Genomic DNA, 24,211 nt, shown 5'->3' with positions numbered 1-24,211 from the left:
CGGACTCCCTTCGGATACCTGAACTCAGGCAATGAATTCAACATTTTCCTACACAAGGCCATGCCCGACCTGGGTACGAGGGGTAACCTGGCTTATGTAGATGATGTCCTCATCAAAAGTTCATCTGGGGAGGAACACATAGCGGAGATCTGTTATGTTCTGACACAGTTGAGGGCCGCTGGAGCAAAACTTTCCTTTCAGAAAGCACAGTGGTATAGAACCCGTGTTAATTTCTTGGGGCATGAGATTACTTCTCAGGGTCTCTGTCCCCAGGAAAAGAAAGTGGAAGCACTTCAGAAACTGAAAGACCCCACAACTCTGCGGGAACTAAGGAGCCTCCTTGGACTGACTAATTACAGCAGAAAGTTCATTGGGGGCTATGCAGAGATCACCAGACCCCTGATTCATCTCTTGAAGTGGGGGGTCAAGTGGGAATGGGGTCCAGAACAATCTGAGGCAGTAAGACAGCTCAAAGAAGCCTCTCACAAGCGCCTTGCTGAGCTTACCCTGTCAGAACCAAGGAGTTTTTCTTGGAGACAGGGTTCTCTAATAGATGCTTGACTGCAGTATTATATCAAAAGCATGACAAGGTCAATAAAGTAATCTCCTATGCGAGCAAAACTTTATCCTCTGTGGAGGAAAAATTCAACGATTGTGAGAAGGCACTCCTGGCAACGGTGTGGGCATTGAAGAATTACCACCCGTTTATCCAGGGGGAACACATCATAGTGGAGACTCCACACCAGCCTCTGCAACATCTCCAAAGTGACAGAATCCGGGCCGGAAATGTGAGTAATTCCCGAATTACTTCCTGGATTCTGTCAATGCAAGGCTTTCCTGTGGAGGTCAGATATGGCCAAAGCAAGAAGAGTCCCCTCGCGCAAGGTCTGGCTGACTTGCATGATTGTGCCAGAGAAAACTGTCTCAAGGAAGAAAGTCTAAAAAGCAAGGACTACATGGAGGCATACCTTAATTCCCCACACAAAGTCTTTGAAGAAAACAAGTGTGAGGGAATGCCCACTGTCTATGTGGACGGATGCTCTTACCATGTTGACAACAACGGGGAGAAAGAACTCGTGGCCGGCGTACAGAATGCATGGGTGAGTCCCCAGAACCCTCCGCTGGATACAAGATTGGTCCCCGAAGTAGTCAGGTGGCAGAGTTGATGGCTGTGTATCAAGCCATCCGCACTGCTGTCCAACATCAACTCCACGAACTGGTCATAATCACAGATTCAGACTATGTATGGAACGGGTTCGTGGAGTGCCTGGTTAATTGGAAAACCAGAGGCATGTTATGTGCTTATAAACCCTTGAACCATGGGACGTTAATTCAAAACATTGATGATCTGGTCACCGTGAATGGGATGACCATCTACTGGAAGAAGATCAAGAGTCATTCCAAAGTAGAGGGACCAGACAAAAATGGAAATGACTTAGCTGATCAGCTGGCCAAAACCGGGGCCATCCAAGGGGATCTAATAGAGATCGAGTCCCTGTTGGGGGAAATCCAGGTCACTGCTATCACTAGGTCCCAGACAAATGCCCACAATGATTTTTCAACTGCACAATGGAGTAAGGAGACCGCAGATGCTGATTTGATTACGGCTCAGAAGGAGGATCCAATAATTGGTAAGTTTTACCAACACATTGAGGACCCTGAGAACTTTCCCCTGCGGATACCGATTACATTGGGAAAGAGGACCTTAGAGTGTTGATGAAATGTCCAAAAATGTTCCGAATCCAAGACGGTTTGTTGGTAAGGAAATCCCAAGCTGGCCATGATCAGTGGATGGTTCTTACCTCATTCCGAAGCCTTATGTTAAGTCACGCCCATGATGCGGCCAACGCCGGTCGTAGGGGGTTTCATACAACACTTAAGATCTTAAGAGAGGTTGCATACTGGCCACACATGGGGCAGGACCTCGACCAATACTTGAAGGGGTGTCTTGTGTGAACTGCAAGGCAGAAACAGCAGCTGCCCTGATGATCATCCACATCTTTTCCCGTTTTAGTCTACCCCAAAGGATTGAGTCAGACAGAGGTAGCCATTTCACCAGCGAAGTAATAACAAACATGTGGGAGATGCCAGGGGTTAAAAGGAAGCTACACATTGCTTACCGACCAGCTTCTTCTGGGGCATTAGAACGTTACAACCAAACCATTGTGAGCATCTTTAAAAAGTTTGTGGCAGATTCTGGGCCAATTTGGGATATCCGATTACCTCTTGTCCTAATGGCCATCAGATCTACCCCTTCATCTGCAACTAAAATGTCACCATTTGAGCTGATGACTGGACGCAGGATGGTGCTTCCCCAGCATTTGCTCTACAGGACCCAAGAGCAAACATTGATCAATGCCTCCACAACTCACGAGTATGTTGAAAATTTAAGGAAACACCTTCAACATGCTTTTGCCTATGCTCAGCGAAACCTAGAAAGATCAGCCGATAGCATGAAGACTCATTATGATTTGAAGACTACTGGGAAAGAATACAATGTGGGAGACCGGGTCTATCTATGCAATTTCCAAAGGAACCAGGCCAAACAGCGGAAATTTCTGCCTACATGGAAGGGACCTTTTGAAATTGTAGACAAGATATCACCAATCGCCTACAAGATCTGCATCCCCAAGGGTAGTTTGGCGGAAGGGGAAGACAAGTGGGTCCATATTAATCAGCTAACGTGTTGCCATCCCAGGCACACTCTGCAGCAATTGGAGGAGTCCTCTGCAATCCCAGAGGGGGTCGCTCCAGAGTAATACATTTCCAACCCTAATATATCCCACGTATAGTCTCTAAAATATTATGATAAGAATGCAAATGTCTCCTGATGTATAAAATGTGTATGTTCGCCCCACCATTAATAGTGGTGGGAAAATGTCTAGGAATATGTTTCTGCCGCTTTGCTTTGTCATCCTAGGAGAGATAAACCATGGAGACTGCCCAAGGAGGATGACCCAGGGACCGGGGGCAAAGATCCAAGGGGCCCGGGGTACCACCCAATACTTCTAGTCAGAACCGGTTGGGAGAAGCAGATGATCCAGCACAGAGGAGAAGAAGCTGATGACCCTCTTCGCGTGGATCAAAACATCCTTTGCACCCGACTTCCCCTCGACTCGAAATCAAAGCACAGTCGGGCGGGGGGGGCTTGTCAGGTGTATTGACCCCTGTTCGAGTTATTATGCTGCAACATTTGGTGCTGTGGGCTTAGAAAATCCAAGATGGCCGAAAAGCCCACATTTGCACCAGAATCCAGGAAAACTCTGCAGTTTTGCGCACACCAAAATGGTCACCTGACCTGCCACCCACCAGTGCGAGCATGATGGGCCAGAAGCGCCATGAGTGAAGCGTGGTGCCAAAGGAAAAACAGCAGTGCCTGTTAGTCCAAAAAGCACTTTGAAATCACCTTTGTGTCTCTGAATGCAAGGTCAAAATGCATATTTCAAACATTGTAAGATAGTTAATACAGGAGACCACTGCCAGACCCTATCCTTGGGCTGCACACAGAGCAAAATCAGTGCAAAGGAATATGGTGCTGTTCAAAATCCATTTTAATTGATGTCAAAAATTGCTAAAATCATGGGCACAAAACCACCAAACAAAAATCCAACTTCTGGTTGGGTGTTCTACAGTACTCTACTGCAGAATCTACATCAATACAATGTTAGCAAGGATCATATGCCATCAAGTAAAATCCCCTTTTTGAAATGCATTAATTCAAGACAGCTGCCAAAAAATTGGGTGCAGTACCGGTGTTTGACACTGACCGGTGCTAGCGATCTAAACTCTGACAGGAGACCTGTATTTCAGGAGCTGAAAAGGAACCTGAGTCAGCTGGGACTTCAAAGCCTTGCTGGTCAATGATAATTCTTCACACATACTGTTCCCAGGCCCTATACCAGAAGGCAGTCTGATGTAATTAAAAGTTCAAGAGGCCTCTGTCCATGAGAAGCTGTCACACCTCAGAACTCCACACCAGAAGGCAGGAAATCACAAGTTTCTGTTAATCAAATGGAGAGTGGCACCCTGGACTGATGCCCTGCTAGCAGGAAAAACCAGACAAAGGATGCCTTCAGCTGAATGGGGTATGCTGATTTTGGGTGTGAACTGTCAACAACAACTGCTTTGGGAGAGACAGGCCATGTGACATCTGACTCAGCCACCTAGGGGCAGAGACAAACCATTGTGGATTCAGAGAGCCCAGCAAATATATGTTTTATTAAGACATGTCCGATTTGGAGATTCTTAATATGAAAAATGTGCCCACCATTTGAGACTAAGCTCAACTCTGTGTGATGTTCTGAGACCGAACCCCGCGATTATTAATATTACAGACACTGTGGTTATCTCAGAAAATTGAAAACTTATTGTAATGTGCCCAGAGAGGGGGTGTACCTCCGGGGAAGATTTGATGCCGAACCGAACAGGGCAAAACCCGCTAAAAGCGCAAAATGTTGTCGTTTCTGAACCCAAGCTCACAGGAACATGGGGCTTGAACAGAGAACTGTCTTAAATTCATCTGTGATGTGTACATGTATTATGAACCCCTTGTGTATCTGGGAAACATGTTTGATTATGAAAAATTGGGTTCTAAGTAAAAGCAAAGGGGCGTTTCTTCAATAGATTGTAAAAGGGTAGCATCACTCTGACTCACAACTCAGTTATCCAGTTAAAGGACAGATAATCCTCTAGCCTATCAGGATCCTTAGAGGGTTGGGCATAGAAAGTTAGCCTTCCCACCCACTTTCAAAAGACATAAAAAGAGTCACTGAGACCCAGGTAGGGAGTGCTCTTTCCACTTTCTTGCGCATGCACTTTGCCGGACCAGACAATATCCAGAAGGACCATAGACTCCAGATAGACTCCAGAACTTGAAGCAGAGAGGCCTGAACCAAAAGCTGAATCCTTCTCAGCAGGCCTCAGAATCCAGCCACCTAACCAAACTATTCAACAGCTGGGCGAGCTGTTTGATTCTGGCTAGAACCAGAACCAGACCCAGAAAGCAGAGCTGTATCCAGAACCGCAGACCAGACCAGACCGCTGTGCAGTGCCAAGAACTTTTGCCAGAACCAGAGATCCAGACCAGCAGAGCAGAGCTGACCCAGATAGCTGTGACTTCAGAACCTCCCGCTAAAAGTCCAGTCTAAACCTGTTGACCAGATCTTGACGGCCTATTTCAAATTTATAGTGTGAGTATCAAGCCAGAACTGTGCAGAACCAATCTCTTAGTCTAAAATAATCTCATCCCATCCATTTCAACCTATTTAGAACTGCATAGAAATTGTGTGTCCATTCTGTGATTTCAAACCTGTGAAAGTGTCATTTGTCATTTGAATCTTACTTTATTTCTGAGAATCTACCTCCATTAAATCGTCTGTATCTTTTGAACCGCACGTCCTAGAAGCGAGATTTAACTTTCATTTTAAAGCTAAGAACTTAAGCCCAAAACCGTCTTTTTATTCCTTATAGTTTTTCCGTAATCGCGATCGACGCACTTGGAAAAAGTGCTACGAATTGCAATTTGACTCAATTTCTCCACCTGTCAAAAATAGCTGTCCTTTTGCTTGCAACTGCTGAACTCCATTTTCAACCTGATAATCATTCATGAATCACTGATAGTGTTGACCTGAACCAATTTTAAGTAGCTATCACCTACCCTGAATCTTCTATAGGGAATTAAAATCATTTTTAGCATATTTTTCACTTCATTGCAAATCACATTTAAAAGTATGTCTGCCTGTTTTCAAGCATACCGGTTGTTCTAAGCTTGCTAGGGGGGAACTGGAATGTGTATTGCATTTTGTTTGCATTCCTGAAAACTGTGTGCTCTCTTTTCCATCTTGTTATATTGCATAGGGGGGGAGTGAATTGTCACAAGGAAAAGTGATCATATTATCTCTTGTTAAAACCATATCAGTTTATTTCTGTGCTGCATTCTTTCCATCATTGCTTTTCCTTGAAACCATAAAATTATTTTCTGCTACCTTATCCTTTCAATACTAACTCCTCACTGATTGAAAAGAGTGTGCAATTGTAACATTACCCATTGTTGATCAACATTATATTCATAAGTGTGCTATCAAATATTAATGTATTCATAAAAGTGTGATATATATATATATATTGTTTAATTTTTTCAAATAAATCTTTTAATTTGCAAAACAAACCTACTTCTTGGCTCAGTGAGGTCAGGGGGATTCAAAGAGAGGGGCGTTATACAAGGGTTTATCATCCAGATTTATGAACTTGTTATAAAATTATATAAATAAGGGCTTCCCTTGGGCATCCCAGACTAGGCATTGACTTAGTTGGAGTGCTGAATTGAAGTCACTAACACTCTAGACCGCAGGATTGAAGATGAAGCTATTGAAGAGCATCTCATCCTTCTGGAGGAACACCCTAAATATTTAAAGGCATCCCTGTTTGTTGTAATCTGAGGAAACTTGTCCGAGATTCCCCCTCCCCACCCCCCTGGGTAATGGATCAATGTGTCCCAATTAGTTCCCAGACCGTGACGTCTCCTCTCCCTCTCCCCAACAAATTTCATAAACGAGTCTGCTCGTTTCTTCCCTTTGCACGATTCAAGTCTAGTAGCTTCCCCGTGTTATCCCCCCATTCATATATACGTGCTATTATGTACCCCCATCCCACTTTTGCTCTTTCTAGGGCACTGATATACATCTTCTCTTTTACTTTTTGCAGTTCCCGTTTCACTTCGTCCGTGTATGTTTGTCTCAGTCGCACTTCCAAATTCACTACTCTAGCTTCTTTCTCCTCCATCTCTCTTTCACTCTTCCTGCATCTAACAGTGGTGACCACCATGACCTTCCCTCTCAGGAGTGCTTTAAAAGCCTCCCATATCACCTGTTTCGACTCCACTGTTGCTCCGTTTTCTCGAAAGTACTGTCACGTTACTTCCCTCAGTTCCTAAACTATTTTTTCATCCTGCAGTTCCCAGGCTCCCAGCCTCCACATCCATCTGGAGTGGTGCCTCTGTGTCTCAGTGTTTTATTGTACTGGTGTGTGATCCGAAATACCCCAAGCTAAGTTTTGTACCTTCCGAATTTTTACAGCCCCCACTGTCAAAGTAAAGGCATAGTCTAGCCTCGGAAATGTGTTGTGTGCGGGTGAATAAAATGAGAATTCCTTCGCTCTTGGATGCATCACCCTCCATGGATCTATCATCACTACTATGTCCAGAAATCCCTTACGTTTTGTATCTTTGTTTCCCCCCTTACAGTACCTCTCCACCTGCCCAGAGCCGGTTTGACCACTTCATTGAAATCCTGTGACTATCAGTAAGCCAGACTGTACTTCTAGCATTCTCGTTTTAACCTCTTGTAGGGTATCCTGCAGTAAGGCCCATGGGGAATAGACATTAATGAAGGAGATATCCTCCCTACCAAGGAGGCTCTCCATTCTACCACACATCCCCTTCTGTCCTACAATGTTCTTGTGACCTGAAAAGAAAGTGATTTCTTCATAAGGATCACCACCCCTCTAGACATTCTTGTGAAGCCTGCATGCACCACGCATTTGTGCAAGCCCTTCCCAGTACTTTTATGTCTCCCCCCACAGATGAGTTTCTTGAAGAAGCACCAAATCCGGTTGGTGCCTCCTCAGGGATTGGAAAACCACACTCCTCTTTAGCTTATCATGTAACCCGTTCACATTCCATGACATACAGCTTATAGTGTCTTGGTTATCCATCTCTATGTTGACGACCCCATCTCGCCATCACATTATACCTTCTTGAACCCCTATCTTCTCCATCTCTAACCAGCTTGTGAACCCGTCATAAACACCCCCAACATTTCCAACATCAACCCCTCCACTCCCTCACCCCCTTTGTATTTCTTACCATTTTCATCTCTCTGCCCTGACCATCGTGTTAACTCATTATGTTGACCTTTGAAACTCCCAACTTCAGTTACTCCCCCTGCACCTCCACCACACCCTCCCTACCCACCCCATACTATCACCCTAGCAACAATTCCCACAACAGAACAACCCACTAAACCGTGGCAGTTTTACTCCCGAAACCACTCCCCCTCTTCCCCATTCACTTGTGATTTCCCAAGCCAGGATTTCCCCTCCTTCCACATACTGAACCCACGCTGTATGTTTGCCGCCTCCCCAGTACCGGTTACACCAGTCCTGACATTCATCCGTTACCCTGTCCCTATCTTCTCAGTCTCCCACCTCCTCTTCTGTGTTCCCCACCCGGGGATGGATTGAGCTCTCCTCCTGCTCTGCCATTCGCAGTTCAGTTCTGCATATCGTCCCATCTTTCCCAACCTCGATTCTAAATTATTCTTCCCTCTCTCTCGATGACTCACGTCGGTGCTCTTCCTTGTGTACTGACACAGCCATTTTACCGCTCCCCTATCTGGTGCTGTGAGGACAAGATCTCCCTACGCGACGGCTCCATCCATTCCCAGGCTTCTCATGGGTTTTTCCCTACCATGACTCTGAGTTTTGCCGTGAACATCAGCATGTATGCATGTATTTCACCTGGTTATTGCACAAGATTATCTTAATCTTCTCAAAGGACCTTCTCACTCTCTGCACTTGCAGGGTGTAATCTGGGAAGATCATCACGGCAGCATTCTCCACTCTGAGCCTTCCTTTACTTCTGGCGACTTGTAGTATAATGTCCCTGTCCCGGTGATTGAATAGCCAGCACTCATAATGTGCCAACAACTGAAACAAGAAACAAGATCCAATCACTTGGTGTTGCCCAGGGCGGATCTTAAGCCAGTGCTACAGTTGCACTGTTTAAGAATTCATATTCTGCACTACAATTCCCATTAAGCAATGCGCTTAGGAGCCTTGCGATGTCATTGCGATGCACGCGAACATGACGCACTACTTAATAACATTCTTAATGGCGGTCGCGTTCGAAATATAAGCGGACTGTATGTGTGGTGATTCCGGACAAGACACCTTACCTAAAACTGTAAGTACAGAAGATATATGTAACTAGATCATGCGTTGGTATTTAAGTATATCACTAGGCAATAGCTACACTTGAACAATGCCCTCACTAATGAGGAATACATTTTCACAGGACTTAAACCCATGAAGGCGAAATTCGCTGGTGCAGGGTAACAGAGAATATTTTCTTTGAATAGCAGACGAGGATACCAAGGCCACCTATTAAGGTATGGGCTGTTTGTGTATTTAAAATATCTCGTTGTGGTGGCCTTAAAGGATGACTGAACACCTGGAGTGCTTCTAACTGTATTTATTGCAGAGCTACAAAAAGGAAAAATAACTTGTTGTCCATGCATGGGCAGAAACAGTACTCACAATTAGTCAGGTGCCTCACAGTTAACTTCACTAGAGGCAGAGTGTGCACTTTGATGGCACGCAGAAGGCTTTCAGGGCACCCATGAGGCCTCCTATGGCATTGGATTTATGCTCCTGGAAGCCAGAGTCCATAGCCCCTTGTGGGCTGTAGTTCTCAACTCTCCTCATCAGGAGCGTCGCTAGGGTGTACCGCTACAATGGCGCTCCACCAACATTCTCCTACGAGCGCGGGTCCTCACGGTCACGTGGGCCGTGAGATCTCATGAGATCTCGCGAGATCGCGCTCCCGCGATCTCGCAATGTCTCCACACACCTCCTTTGATGGGAAAAGAATGGATGGTCATTCCATGACAAAGTCTGCAAACTTGCTGGCTTTTCTTTTCTCTCTTTGTGGTCTGCCTTGATCTTGGAGCAAGGCAGGGTTGCAGGAGCACTCTTGGGGAGATGTGGGTGGATCAGGTTCTCCTTTTCTTGCCTTGCACTGTGACTCCCAGAGTGGGGTTAAGGAGTTGGTGCCTGAGAATTCGTCGCAGTAGGGTGACTCCGGTGTATCCCTTTCTGACTGGTGAAGGTTGTCGGGCAACTCTTGTTGGTCTTGGTCTTCTCTGGATTCCCACCGTGGTTGTTCGATGGATTCCTTCCTGCGGTACATGGCAACCCTTTCTAGATTCCATTTCCTTCCGTCACTGGTGCAGATGTGGTTAGACCCTTTCGCAATGACTTCTATGGGGCTACTGTATTTGGAGCCGGTCGTAATGTCTTTGTGGGGAAGGTGTATCACCACCACATCTCCTTTGTTGACCTCTGTGTGGCGAGCGGCTCGGCGTGTGTCTCCTTGAGCTTTCATGGCTTCTTTGTTCCGTTGCATACGAAAGACTATGGGCCTCATTACACGGTAGGCGGTAAGGGTTTACCGGTACCGGTAAGGGCACCGGTACCGGTAAACCCTTACCGCCTTACTACGAGTTCCCTTTGCGGAACCCGACCTTAACGGCTGGTTTTACCAGCCGTTAAAGTAGGGTGCTGCAAAGGTACCTCGGTGCTAATTACGGTACCGCAGTTTGCGGTACCGTAATTACCACCTTCCCCATTCGCATTATGCCCTATGGGGCAAAAATTGGAACGGGGAAGGGCCTTGGTGAATGGGGAATTACCGATACCGCTCACCTTGGAGTAGGCCGGTAATTCCGCCATCCACCAATGCGGACACGTTAAAATACCGGCGGCAACCATGGCGCTAATAGCGCCATGGTTACCGCACAATATGTAATGAGGCCCTATGTCTTTCATGTCCACGTCTTGAGTGTGTTCCTGTGAAAAATAGTGATAGGAATCTGTTTCACTTACATATACGAGGATATGATGCTAAGAAAATGCAGAATTTGCACTGAGATGTTGACCAAAAGGCAGAACTGTGGTCAAGACACGATGAATGCATATTTGAAAATTTGGGAACACTTTGCAGATTGAAAAATGTTTTAAAAAGTACAGTTTTGTGAACGATCAACAATTGCAATTACACATATGTAAAAGACGTTGTGAAATAATGGAAAGATGATCTACTTGTAAATTGCGCCAGTATTATCTGTTAACACAATCAGCTGATACATATTTTCTGCATTCAGTAATTATTAACTAATAAATTGCATTCCATAATAGGGACACTTGAATTCAACAGAATATGAGATTTGGAGATATACCTATATCTTTGAATCCACGATTGTTATAGCAGCAACTTTGCCGATATCCTTAAAATTAGGACTAGCTGAAAATGTTAGCATGGGCACTACAATTCCCACAATTCTAGGGTATCACGTGAACGACGTCACATGACGATATAAGGAAACGTTGTTAGACAATCGCTTTCGCTTGTGGGAAAGCAGGAAGAGAAACACTCACGGTGAGAGGGTTCACACACAGAGGTAAGAATTGCAACTTCTATCTTTATAACATTAGTAAACAAGTAGAGGACCAAATGCTGACACATATTGCTATTTTTCTAGCTATATCCTAAAACGAACAGGGTCCAGTACCCGAACGTGATCTGCGACGCACCGTACAAGCAGGAAATAACACATGCGCGTTCGCGCGTAGGTAAAAGTCATGACTTTTCTGTCAGAATGTTATAGAGCTAAGAATGGTATGATTACGTACTGAGACATACTATTATTAATTTAGAGAGGATTTCGAATATGAACACAGAAAAGCACTAACGCTGACTGCGACACACAGTGCATCCCTGAATTGGTGAGTTCACCATGCTTATGATCCATAATGAATGCATACCGTCTAGAAATCTGCATTGAATGATAGAAAGCATACAAATATATAATCACATCATATATACTTACCTCTTTAGGGAATCATTACTTGAGTTTCCAAACTTCAAGAAACCTGAGACTTTCTGGCATATGCTACAACAATATGCAGGTAGGAACGGCTCGCATATTGAGTAGAATTAATATTACAACCTTTTCAGTAATCAGATCATTAATACCCATATCAATACTATTCACAGAATATCAGAGAATCGACATTTGCGCTCTAAGATGACGTTTCCATAATTCCACAACGGAATGACTATCTGAAGCTACGAAGAAAAGACAGATAAAAACATTGTTGTTTTTGTAACAAAACTTTATTGAGAGTACGGTTTACTTAACTGGTCAAAAAATTAGTCAAAAAATTATTGTTGCTCCTGAAGAAGAGAGGTCCACTCTCCAAATGCGTAGAGCTCTTTGTCGATTTAATTTGTATTATTGAGTGAATTCAACTCTGATGTCTACTTATGTTAAGCATTTAAAAGATTAAAAATACCTTTTTTGAATGAATTTCTTTGAAGGAATCGATGATACAGAAATTCAATTTATGGATATAACTGTGGAATGAAAAATTCCTTCTGAAATAGCTGGCATAGTTAAAATTTCAATTCCTAAAGCTCATGAGTGTTAAACTATTGAAGGTGGTTAAACATTGTTTGGAACATTAGGTTTTCCAATACCAAAAGGTGTGCAGGGGACGGGAGTTCCTATCACCAATAGGAACTTTGTTTTTTTCACGTCTTCGTCAGCCCTTACTTGGTGGAGCCAGGGTGGCACCAGTGTGGATGCCGCCCTCCTCCCCCTTAGCAGATGGATTGGTGAAACGCTGGTGATGGATTTGGGAATGATGCAGTGGGCCGCAACGGCTTCCTTGACACTCTTGTACGGGTCTAGGCCCGAGGTGTGCACCAGTTGCAGCACGCCTTTGATGAAGTGGTTCACCCGCTCGACGAGCCCATTGGCCTGTGGATGATAGAGGCTTGCTCTCCGCTGTCGAACATTGTTGAGTTTCAGGAATTTCTCAATTTCTGGCGAGACCAACTGGACCCTGTTGTCCGTCACAATTTCTTTGGGGAGGCCTTCGCGCTGGAATATGGCGGTAAGTGCTTTGATGACTGTGTTTGTGGTGATGTCCGAAGTGAAGTCAAATTCGATCTACTTAGAGAAGTAATCAACCGTGACTATCCCATATTTGTGTTCTGGGGACATGCTGTCCAGGGGCCTGATGAAGTTCAACCCTAATTTGCACCATATCCCTTTTGGGACTTCGGTGGCCAGCATGGGGGCTTGTCTCACCGACAGGCGTTTGTCGCTGTTCGTGCATTCGTGGCATCTTTCAACCATTTGCCGTATGTCCTGATCCATGCCGGGCCACCAATAGGCGTCGCGTATCCTGCGTCTGGTCATGTTGGACCCCAGATGACCTGAGTGTGCTCTGCATAATATCCCCTTGCGAATTCCGCTGGGCGGGATCACTTGGTCGCCTCTCAGAATGAGACCGTTCATGGTGTTGATTTCGTCGCTCACTTTCCAGTAGGGACGTAGGCCTTCAGGGATTGCTCTTTCTTCAGGCCACCCTTTGCGGGCCCAGGCTGCTATGCACCGTAGGGCATCGTCCATCTCGTACTCCTCGTGCCAGTGGCGCTCGCTCAGGTCCATGTACTCGCCGTCCCGCAAGTCACTTATTGATGCTACGACACATTCATCTTCCAGGAATGTGGTCCCAGCGGCTTTGTGCTTCAGGAGGCTGGACATGCAGTCCGCTTGCGCATTTTTCCAGCCATCAATGTGAGCTATTTCATAAGTGTACTCTTGAAGCTTTGCAGCGATCCTGGCCAGCCTCGGGTGGCGGTCTTGGTGCCGGCTGGGCTCAACATGTGAATGAGGGGTTTGTGGTCGGTGACCAATCTAAATTTCGTGCCCCAAACGTAAGATCTGAAGTAGTCGACGGCCCAGGCGCATGCTAGCATTTCTTTTTCTACGGTGGAGTAATTTTTCTCCGCTGAAGATAAGGCTTTCGATGCAAATGCTACGATGTTTTCTGTGTCGCCTTTCTTCTGGGTCAGAGTGGCCCCCAACCCGTACGCACTAGCGTCCGTTGTGATGCAGGTGTCCCAATCAGGATTGAACGGTTTCAGGCACAGTGCATGTAGAATCCTTCTTTTGATTTCGGGGAAGGCTTTTTCTTGCTTTGTCCCCCAGGAATAGGTTGCCCCTTTCTTCAAGAGTTCCCTCATGGGGGATGTGGATTCAGAGAACCTTGGGACGAATTTTGCATAGTGCTCAGCGAAGCCCAGGAATAAGCGTAATTCTTCATGAGACATCGGGGCCGGGGCGTCTGTTATGGCCTCCAGTAGGTTCTTCTTGGGGCTCACCCCTTCTCTTGAGATGCAGTACCCAAGGTACTCTACCTCGCTTACTCCAAAAGCGCATTTCTCATGGCGTAGATGGACACCTGCTTCTTGGAGCTTGCTCAAGACCGCTCTGAGAGCTTTATCATGGGTCTCATTGTATTTGGCATACACGAGGATGGCATCCTGAAAGTATGAAACGTGTGTGACTCCTTTTAATAGAGAGTTCATCATCCTCTGGAATGTGGATGCTGCCGAAGACAACCCAAATGGCATGCGGGTGTATTGGAATGTGCCGAAGGGGGTGATGAATGCTGTTAGGGGGCGTGAAGTTTTGTGCAATGGAATCTGGTGATAAGCGTCACGCATGTCCAGCTTCGAGAAGATTGACGCTTCTTTCATCATGAGCAAAATGTCGCTGATGCTGGGGAGCAGGAAGCTGTCGGTAACAACCTCTAGGTTCAGACTTCAATGCATATTCTGAGGTCATTGCTGGATTTCTTCTTTACCAGGACCACTGGGCTCAGCCACTCGGAGGATTCCACTGTTTCGATGGTTCCTTCTTCGACCATCTTCCAGAGGAGGGCTTCTAACGCTGGTCTCGCCGTGGTAGGTACTGGTCTGACTTTATGTTTCACCAGCACTGCATTGGGTTTTAGAACGATCTTGTGGAGGTAGATTCTCACTTTCCCTGGGGATTCGGAAAACAGGCTTGGAAAGGCTTCTCTGAAATTTTGTGCTGCTCTTGAGGAGACCATGAGTACCTGTTCCGGGGTGCTGGGGTCCAGTTTTATTGTGCTGGGGTCCAGTTTTATACTGAGCCTGTGTTAATCGTCCCATCCGAGCACAGCAGGGCATTTGGACACCTTGGTGGTGGTGGACCTGCCTTTGTAGTCAATTTGGGCTTTGATGTAGCCGAGTAGATCGACAGTTGCGCCACCAAAAACCGTCGGCTTTTGCCTAGTCATTCTAATTTCCACTCTTGCTTGTCCCACCATCTCCTTGTACGTGTCGATGGGAAGGATTGTGAGATCTGAGCCTGAGTCGGCCATGACGCGTGTTTCCATGCCGTCTACTTTAATGGTGCAGTGGGGCTTTTCTCTCCTGGCGTGGAGGGCATTGACCATGATGACCATGGGTCTGTCCTGTAGCTCGTCATCTTCACTTGAAGCATGGTCACCATCGACAGGGGAGACAGTTTATTCCCGCCACGTGCATGCCTTGGCCACGTGACCTATGCGTCCACACTTGGAGCACTCTTTGTTCCTGGCGGGGCAGTCGCGATCGTTCGCCATGTGTTTGGTAGTAGCACATCTGTAGCATTTCGGCGTATCCTTTTGCCTTTGTCTCTGGGGCTGTCACGGGACTGCTTATCTCTGCGCCCTCTCCATTGCAGCGCCGTGAGTTTGGGCATTGGCAGGTGGCTTCCTGCCTCTTTGCGTCTGCTGGAGGTTTCTTCTTCTGCCCTGGCGATTTGGATGGCCTTGTTGAGGGTCACCTCTTTTTCTGGGATGAACTTGTCCTGAACTTTCCTGGAGTTTGTGTGAACAACCAGCATGTCGCAGATGACTTGTTCTGCGTTTTCGCCGAAAGCGCATAGAGATGCCAGCTCTCTCATCCTGGCGATGTAGTCGTCCACAGGCTCGTTCCCTTCTTGTTTACGGGTGTAGAACCTCAGCCTGTGTAGCACCACGTTATCCTTATTGGTGAACCTCTCACTATGCGGAGGGTTGCCTCCTTGTAGACGTTGTCGTCATCATCATCCACTGGTATGGCCTTAAGACTGGCAAAGAGGCGCTGTCCTTCAAACCCCATGCCACCTACAGCTTCCAGATACGTGGAGAAGAGGGGCTCCCACAGCATCCACGGAATTGACGGGGTCCCCGGTGAAGGGAGAAATGGGGGGGTGGTGTGGCACCTTGCATGGTGGGCCCATGGGTATCCTCGTTGCCAATTTCGTAGTGGCCTTAAAGGATGACATGACGCCTGGAGTGCTTCTATTTATTGCCGAGCTACAAAAAGGGAGAATAACTTGTTGTCCATGCATGGGCAGAAACAGTACTCACAGTTGCAGTCAGGTGCCTCCCAGTTAACTTCACTGGAGGCAGAGTGTGCACTTTGGTGGCATGCAGAAGGCTTCCAAGGCACCCATGAGGCCTCCTATGGCATTGGAGTTACGCTCCTGGAAGCCAGAGTCCATAGCCCCTTGTGGGTTGTAGTTCTCAACTCTCCTCATCAGGAGCAGCGCTAGGGTGGACCGATGCACTGGCGCTCCACCAATGTTCTCCCGCGAGCACTGGTCCTCGTAGTCATGTGGGCCGTGAGATCTCGTGATGTCTCCACACTTGTGTCAAACAATTTCGGATTGATACCGACCGAGCGACAATGCCATCATACTTGGGAGACCTTTTTAAACTGGCAATACAGCATTCTATATCATTGCTGTATCATTTCTGCTTCATTTCAGGTTCTCGACTTGCAGAAATGGGGTGAAAACCCCTGCAGACCCCCACCTCCAAACAAACCCCCCTTTTAATATATGCACCCTTTGGAGACAGGGGGCACGATACACTGGAACATATAGACAACTGCATAAACACAATAGGTTACCGGCCATGGAATATAGATGCACAAATCACACCGGTTCCTGCGCATTGCAAGTGAACTCGGACTAGTAATCACAGTTATAATCTTTTGCATGCTATATTTAAATATCACCAGCAAACCAATCAGCTATTACAATAGAATTTGACAATGCATGGGGTCCATTAAATGTATTGTATGTCCTATGCTTTCTACATGAATGAAAAAAACAATATGTCTGTTTATCTTTCTTCTTTTTCCCTCGGATCCTGTCTCATGGTATGTACTTACAATCGTGATTGCACACAACTATGACAATACTAATTTGTGTATTAAGTTTTTTTAAACAAATACATTTTGAATCTGTACGCAACCTTTGATGTGAATCAAAAATGGATGTAATTTGTACAAAAGACTGCATTTTTTGAACAAGCAGCCTTGAAAAAGCAATATAGTCGAAAACATGTGTTGGCTGTTTCAAACCAGAAAACATAGCTTGAATAATTAAAAGCACTAGTCAACACTTTCAAGAATCCAGAATATTTGTTTGAAAAACTGTGCATGAAATTTTTACTTGTTTATATATAGCAAGCCGATATTGCAGGTAAAATAAGGTTTTTTAAACAGAGGCTAAGCGCGAAGTGATAGTGGATACTAAACATATTTCCAGTAATTGAATAGTTTGGCCACTACTGCTTACTGTGGAGCCCATGGCTGGGGTGGTCTGCCTGGGATTCTGTGAGCCCTTTCAGAATTCAAAGTTTTTATTTTCAAATAAACAAAAATATAACAACATTTGAATAGATGATATCAACAAGAAACCTAAAAGCATCTGATACATATTAACAAGCATAATAACATATCAGATCAAATCAGTACCAAGGTCATTTAAAAAAGATAAGAAATAAAGGAGGAAAAGAAAGAAGAAGAAAGAAAAATAAAATAGAGAAAAGATTAAAGAACCTAAACATAATTATACCCTCAAGCATTGCTATTGGTTAATACAGCATCATATAATGAGTCAGAGAGTGAACCATGTTGGTATTATAGCTCACAGTCCAGAGACCTAATAGTCCAAATAATTAGGCATACATCACCCGTATATCTCAAAGAAACTTCCCCAAATGTCCCAACATTTCTCAACATCTCCTGCATCTTTGTAAATGGCCTTCTCATAAGTGGAAACAGTGAGTAGTTCTTCCACCCACTCATCGATGTTAAAGGAGCTGCTTGACTTCCACATTCTCAGTATCATCCTCTTGGTGATCATACACGCCCGGAGCAACCAAGTTTTCTTTTCAAAGGTAGAATCATCCAACTGAGACATGTCACCTAAAATCAGAAGGGAGCCAGATAGAGGGATTGTACAGTTCAAAACTAGTCCTAATCTTTCACAGACATATTCCCAAAATGTTTTTGTTTTCGGGCAAAACCACAACAAGTGACTGAGGGAGCCACTTTCACCTTTGCACTTCCAGCAGAGATCGTCCACCAAGAGTTGCCTCTGAAATAACTTAGCTGGTGTCCAGTAGGCTCTAAAGAGAATTTTTGTTTGTGATGCCCTAAGGCCCCAGGCCAAACTCATCAAGAGAATGTTCTCAAAGCAGCGTTGCCAACATTTTTGATCAATGTCCTCACCTACCTCTTCTGCCCAGACAATTGGCAATCTTGGATCCCCTTTTCTGTATGCCTTCAAGAATCCATATAATGTGGCAGCTGGGTGGAAAGCACTTGAACATGTCTGCAGTGCCAACCAGGCGACATTATGAGTTTTCAGTTGAGGTATTTCAAGACAACTTGACACAATAGTTCTCAATGTCCTGTATTCGGCGAATGTACAATCCGCCATGTTATGAGATTGGCAAAGTTGTGTGTACGAGGTCCAATTCCCCCCTTCTATAAGATCATGGATGTACTTTATGCCCATCAGGAACCATTCCGGCCAGAAAAAACTTTTTCCCTGACATTTCAAGGCTGGGTTGAGCCAAATGGAGGCATTCAAGTGCCGATAAGGATCTGCATTCATCCGCTTGGATATTTCACACCAGCAATCCTGTAAAAAACTAGTCAAAGGATTAGCTTTTTTGGATTTACATTGCTCAATGGTCAACAGAGCTTCCGGGTCCAGCTGGGACACCGCACCACACTCCCACATCAAATCGCATGGATGTTCATTAGCAGATTCAATGAACTTGCATAGATGGCGTGCAGAGAAAGATAGATGGTAGTCACTAAATTTCGGTAAATTCATCCCTCCCCGTTGCAGGGCAAGTTGTAGTTTCCAAATTGCCAGCCTTGGTGGTTTCCCATCCCAGATGAATCTCTGCATAGCATTGTCTATTTCTTTAAAAAAGTGCCCTGGTATCCTGATTGGTAACATTGACGGAACATAATTTACCCGAGGTGCTAGATTAATCTTTAAACAGTTTATTTTCCCCCACATAGTCAGTTTTAAGAAGCCCCATCTTTCCAGATCTGATTTTAGCTTGGGGAGGAGCAATCCAAAGTTTATCGTTGGTAATTTCATCATCTCAGCACTAATCCATATGCCAAGATATTTCATATTATCCACACACCATCTGAACCGAAACTGTGCACAAGTGGCTTGTTGACCCAGATTGTTGATGGGAAGTATTTCAGATTAACCCAACAGTTGATTTTATAACCGGAGACTCTTGAAAACTGCTGAATATCACTCATTAAGTGAGGAATGCAGGTAGCTGGCTCTTGAAGGGCAATCAGTACATCATCTGCGTACAACCAGATCAAATTGTTACGATTGCCACCAATTATTGGTTGTAGATGGACATCTGCTCTCAAGCATATTGCTAGTGGTTCCATAGCAAGATGAACAACAGAGGTGAGACCGGGCAGCCCTGGCTTGTACCTCTGTGAAGCATGAACTTATCAGAGATGAGGCCATTTGTGAGAACACTCGCAGACGGATCATTGTACAATAAATGCACCCATCGTTGAAAGTTCTGACCTAATTGAATTTGCTTCAGGCATGAAAACAAGAAGGTCCACCCCACTCGATCGAATGCCTTCTCGGCGTCCAGCGAGATCACTGCATTGGCTACTGGCTGAGTGTGTCCTTTTTCAATTGACAACAATAGGCGCTGCATGTTATCCGCTACAGCCCTTCCAGTGAAAAAACCAACCTGATCTTCATGAACAAGAGTTGTTATTACTTTTTCCAATCGTCCCGCCAGCATTTCAATAGCGTAGTTAAGCCTTTCAGACTCAGGACTTCTGTTATTAATTTCTCCAAAAACAGGTCCATGGCCGGCCCCTCAATCCTTTCTGGGAGACCCACAATTCTGATGTTCGACCTTTGGCTACTCTGATCTTGGCTCACCGTGCACAGGTCAGGGCCGGACTTTTCCCGCGGGGCGCCCACCATCTGTGGGCAACTCCTGCCAGGCTTAGGTTCTGCGCTAACTGCAGGGGAACAGATTCTATTCTGGATAATTGTAAGCGGTCAAGCAGGAGCCGAGCTTCAAGCGGCCATATTGCTCCACGTCTCTTAGTGGTACAACATCACTTACACTTTGATTTTACCTTTAGATTTTAGTTACAGCCTGTGTCTCAGTATGTTCCGGTTTTCAAGTCCATTTCCATCCAACTGTATTCTAGGTGTACATTTTGAGTGTGGTTGACAGCTCAGTTAAAGAAGCGGTCTTGGATTTGTTAGTAGTGGTGAGGTGGGTTTGTGTAGTGTTCAATGTGGCAGTGTGTCACTTGGAGTTATTGTATATGTTTGTTGTGTATGCCACTGTGTTTTGTCTTTATGTATACTAACATGCCTATAGTACCCAAGCTGTACTTTTAGGGGATCCCATGAGTGAGATAGTGAAGACAAATGTTGCATATGACAGAGGCTGCCATCTTTACAGCTTTACAGCTTCGCGGAGAGGTACATAAACATATTCCCACTCCCAAGAGTGCAGTTTTTCCATTGGTACAGCTCAGGTCACAGTTGCCACTGTCCTTCTGTTTGTGTCTATGGTTGTGATAGTGTTGGTCTCAGTCGTGATGGATGCAGTAATATGAGTCTCAATTGTGGTGTTGGGTGTGTCGTTGTAGAAGCAGTCACAAGATCCAGGGGTACAATCAGTTCAAGAGGGACATACACTGAAAAATCCAAAGGCAAATCCTAGGGCAAGGAGGAAATGTGGGTATCATGTGCCTTTGCAGAGACTCCCACATATCGGTTTCCACTACTGTAGTGAAGGGTGCAGTATAAAAGCTTATTAAGTTAACATAACAAATGAGTCCACATGTTTAAGGTATGCCGGGGAGTACTGAATTGCGCGTTGCAACCCTAAAAATTAGATCTGATTCTGAATGTTTTCACCATTCACCAGAGGTAAATTTGCCACATTTATTGATATAGGCTTACATAAAGGTTCCTTGTCATCAATATAAAGGTGGCCAAAACATATGTTGCTGTTTGATTTTTGTTATTTTAAACGAGGAAGATGGTGAGGTGACAATGCGAAAACAAGGAAGCACATGCAATAATTTTAGGAAAGGAGGTTTAATTCTGTACTCCAATGCATTTCGTGCACAACTGCTTTTTTAAGGCTACAAAACTGGGTGCCTAAACATTTGCAAGATAAACACATACAGGTTCAACAGTGCATTGCAAATAGTCAGTGAAAAGGGAAACAGGACCAAACTTTGAGAAGATTCAAACTACCATGATGGATGCCAAAATCGAAAGAACAGACTAAGTGGCGAAGAAGAAATAGAAGGAAAAAAATATGACAGTGGGAAACACAATATCAACTTAATGTTTTTAGGAAAATATGTAAAAAACTGGAGAGTGCCAGCCGCCACAGGCCGAAAGAATGTATAGACAGCAGACCCATGGGAAGCTGGGTTTACTGAATAATTAAAAAATATACTGTTGCTAAGAGTGGACTATAATAGGTATGATCGAATCAGCAAAGGCGCTGGGGTGGATGTTAAGTGTAAACCCATAGTGGGTACGAGCTCGGCAGCACAGGCAGCCAGCACAGACAGGGAAAGAGGACAAGCATGGAGGTGTGTCCTCTTAAGGAGCACAAGCAAAGTAACAGGGAAGGGGTACATGTAAAGGGATAGAGCTATAAAGACAAACAGAAACAACATTAAGAATAAAAAGGGAAGAGTATTGGATGTAGATGAAAGGGCAAAACTGCACAGAATGACACAATTAGGCGAGAAAGGCTTCTTTTCTATATTTGTGGTCAGACTCCTCTTGACATACTGGAGGGTCTTTATCCAAACGACTTTTTTTCTGTCTAAGTCTTAGTACTTTGTTGCCTTCAGAAGGCATAGTTAAGGTACCTTCTATCCGAAAGAACTTCATGTGCTTGGGATCATATCATTGAGTTCTTTGAAATTAGTAGCTACTGGTGATCTTATATCTTTGTTGCATATCGCTGTTCCACGTGTTCCACAATGGATAGCTTGAGTCGACTCTAAGAGCTACCAACACAGATTTTACTGCAGGAAAAGAGTAGTATGTAGATGATAAATATTGATAAGCAGTTTATGAATTCCTTGATTGGGAATGTGTGTGGATTGTTATACTGAAATTCATAAGTCTTGTTTCTACTTTATTGGCAAACAGTACATTTAGTGCAAGTGTGGAAACCTTCGGGAGTGCCGGAAGCCAAGGGATCTTTTCAGATATGGGAGACATAAATAGGATGGGACATAGTTTGCCACTACGGTGTCTCATCCGTCTGTCTGTCACTTCAGGTGGTTTCTTTGAATGGTCGTTGGCCTGTGTCGAGGTTGAAGATCTGAAATCTTTTTCTGAGAATGCAGTACACTTTATTGCCGTGAATATATTGTGATGAATTTGAGCATCTCCTCCTCCTGATCAGCTATGCATTTGGGCTTCCGTGCTGATGCATGTGGGATTGCACACACTCTAATTCTTGCCTGATCAATATTTTATTTGGAGATTCCCCCTGTCCTGAACTTTTTAACCTTTTTAGCATTGCTTCAGATTGTTAATCCAAGTCCACAGAGAAATTCTGTTTGCTTCTCATGAATTCCTTTTAAAAAAGCGACATGTGGCCGTATGAGAACCATGTAGTTTTTTTGGCAAAGAATTACATTCTGAAAAAACTTCTAACAAAATATATATTAACAGAAATATGTGCTGAGGTAGTGGAAGAAACCCCTGAAGACTAAGATCTAATATCTAATATGGGCAGAATATTTAGGAAAACAGTTATATTCGGCGTTGTTACAAGGTTGCCGGTCCAGAAACAACAGTACCGGTAAGCTTGCTGGTACCGTTGTTTCCGGACCGGCAAACTATGAGTTCTGTGAGCGGGTGCCTTCAAGCCCGGAACGGCACCCGCTCGCAATTGGACTAAATGGGAATGGGGAGTAATATTTTCCAGCACCCAGCAATGGGGAATTACCGGGACCACCGGGGCTGGAATGCCCCGGTAAGTCCCCATTGCCGGGTGCCAGAAAAGAAATGACTCTGACTGCAGCCGTGCCAGTATTTATCGGCACGGCTACCTCCAGAGTCATAATGAGGCCCATTGTGCCCTAAACTAAAAATAAATATAATACAAATCACTGTTATTAGCTAGACAGAGACGAAACACAGGCATACTTTCTGGTAACATTGGATTAAAGTGATATACTAAGTGAAATACGAAATGTTTTTGTAACATCAAATATTTGTACTATTATACTATATAATAAAAAGCCAGATGTAGTGGCGATTTTCCTGGTGTCACCACTGAGGAAGCTGTTGTCTAAAGAAATATATAGTGTCCTACTGTGTGAATGAAAACTTAAGAGACTGCACGAACACACAGAATGCTGGGAGGTGTAGTTCAGTGGGGTTTCAGCAGGGATTTCAATGGACGTTAGACTGCCCGAATGCACAGAATGCCGTGAGGTGTAGTTCTGCGGACTTTCGCCTATTTCAGTGAGGGTTTCCAATGGAGGTTGAAGTGAAATTGGGACTGTGAGTCCAAACACCGAGGGAGTGAGCAGCCCTTTCACACTGGCGCAACGGGTCAGGTCAGGAGAAGAGGAGTGAGGGGCATAAGGTCTGGGCGGAAGAGAGCATCTAGGGCATCGGAGCGGAGAGCACCCATGGCGTGACTGCAAATGCCGAGGGAGAGAGCAGCCCTGTCTCATTGGTGCAATGGGACAGGTCAGGAGTATACCACAAAACATATTGACACTGTGAAAATATATTTTTTTTTTTTTACGCACGTTGGGCCATGTACGCAGGCTTTTACCTAGCTTAACAATAAATTAAATATTTTTTAATAAAAAGGTGAGATATGTTTTTAGGGAACAGAGCATTCAAAGGAAATGGAACACTGAACAGAGGGCGTGGTACTCAAGTTGTTTTGTCTTTATATAAAAGTCTGTGTAGTCCTACTATGTAAGGAAAACCGGCCTTTCTTTTTTTATTGTAAGTTGGTTGCTTGATGTATCTTAACCGATTAGGACTGTAACGGGGAAGTGACAAGGAGTGGTGATCCCGGATAATCTACCTTTATACTGCACCAATCACCACCATAGTGGTCCTATGGCGCTGGTATCTTGTCAGAGAAATGTGCGTGGTGTGCCCCATCCCTCAGTAAACCAGACCATTGCCTGTGGATGAAG

The sequence above is a fragment of the Ambystoma mexicanum genome, chromosome 6p, assembly GCF_040938575.1.
Source record: "Ambystoma mexicanum isolate Mex_15411 chromosome 6p, UKY_AmexF1_1, whole genome shotgun sequence".
NCBI lineage: Eukaryota > Metazoa > Chordata > Amphibia > Caudata > Ambystomatidae > Ambystoma > Ambystoma mexicanum.
The sequence above is the reverse complement of the archived record's forward strand: the minus strand, read 5'-3'. Positions refer to the sequence as shown.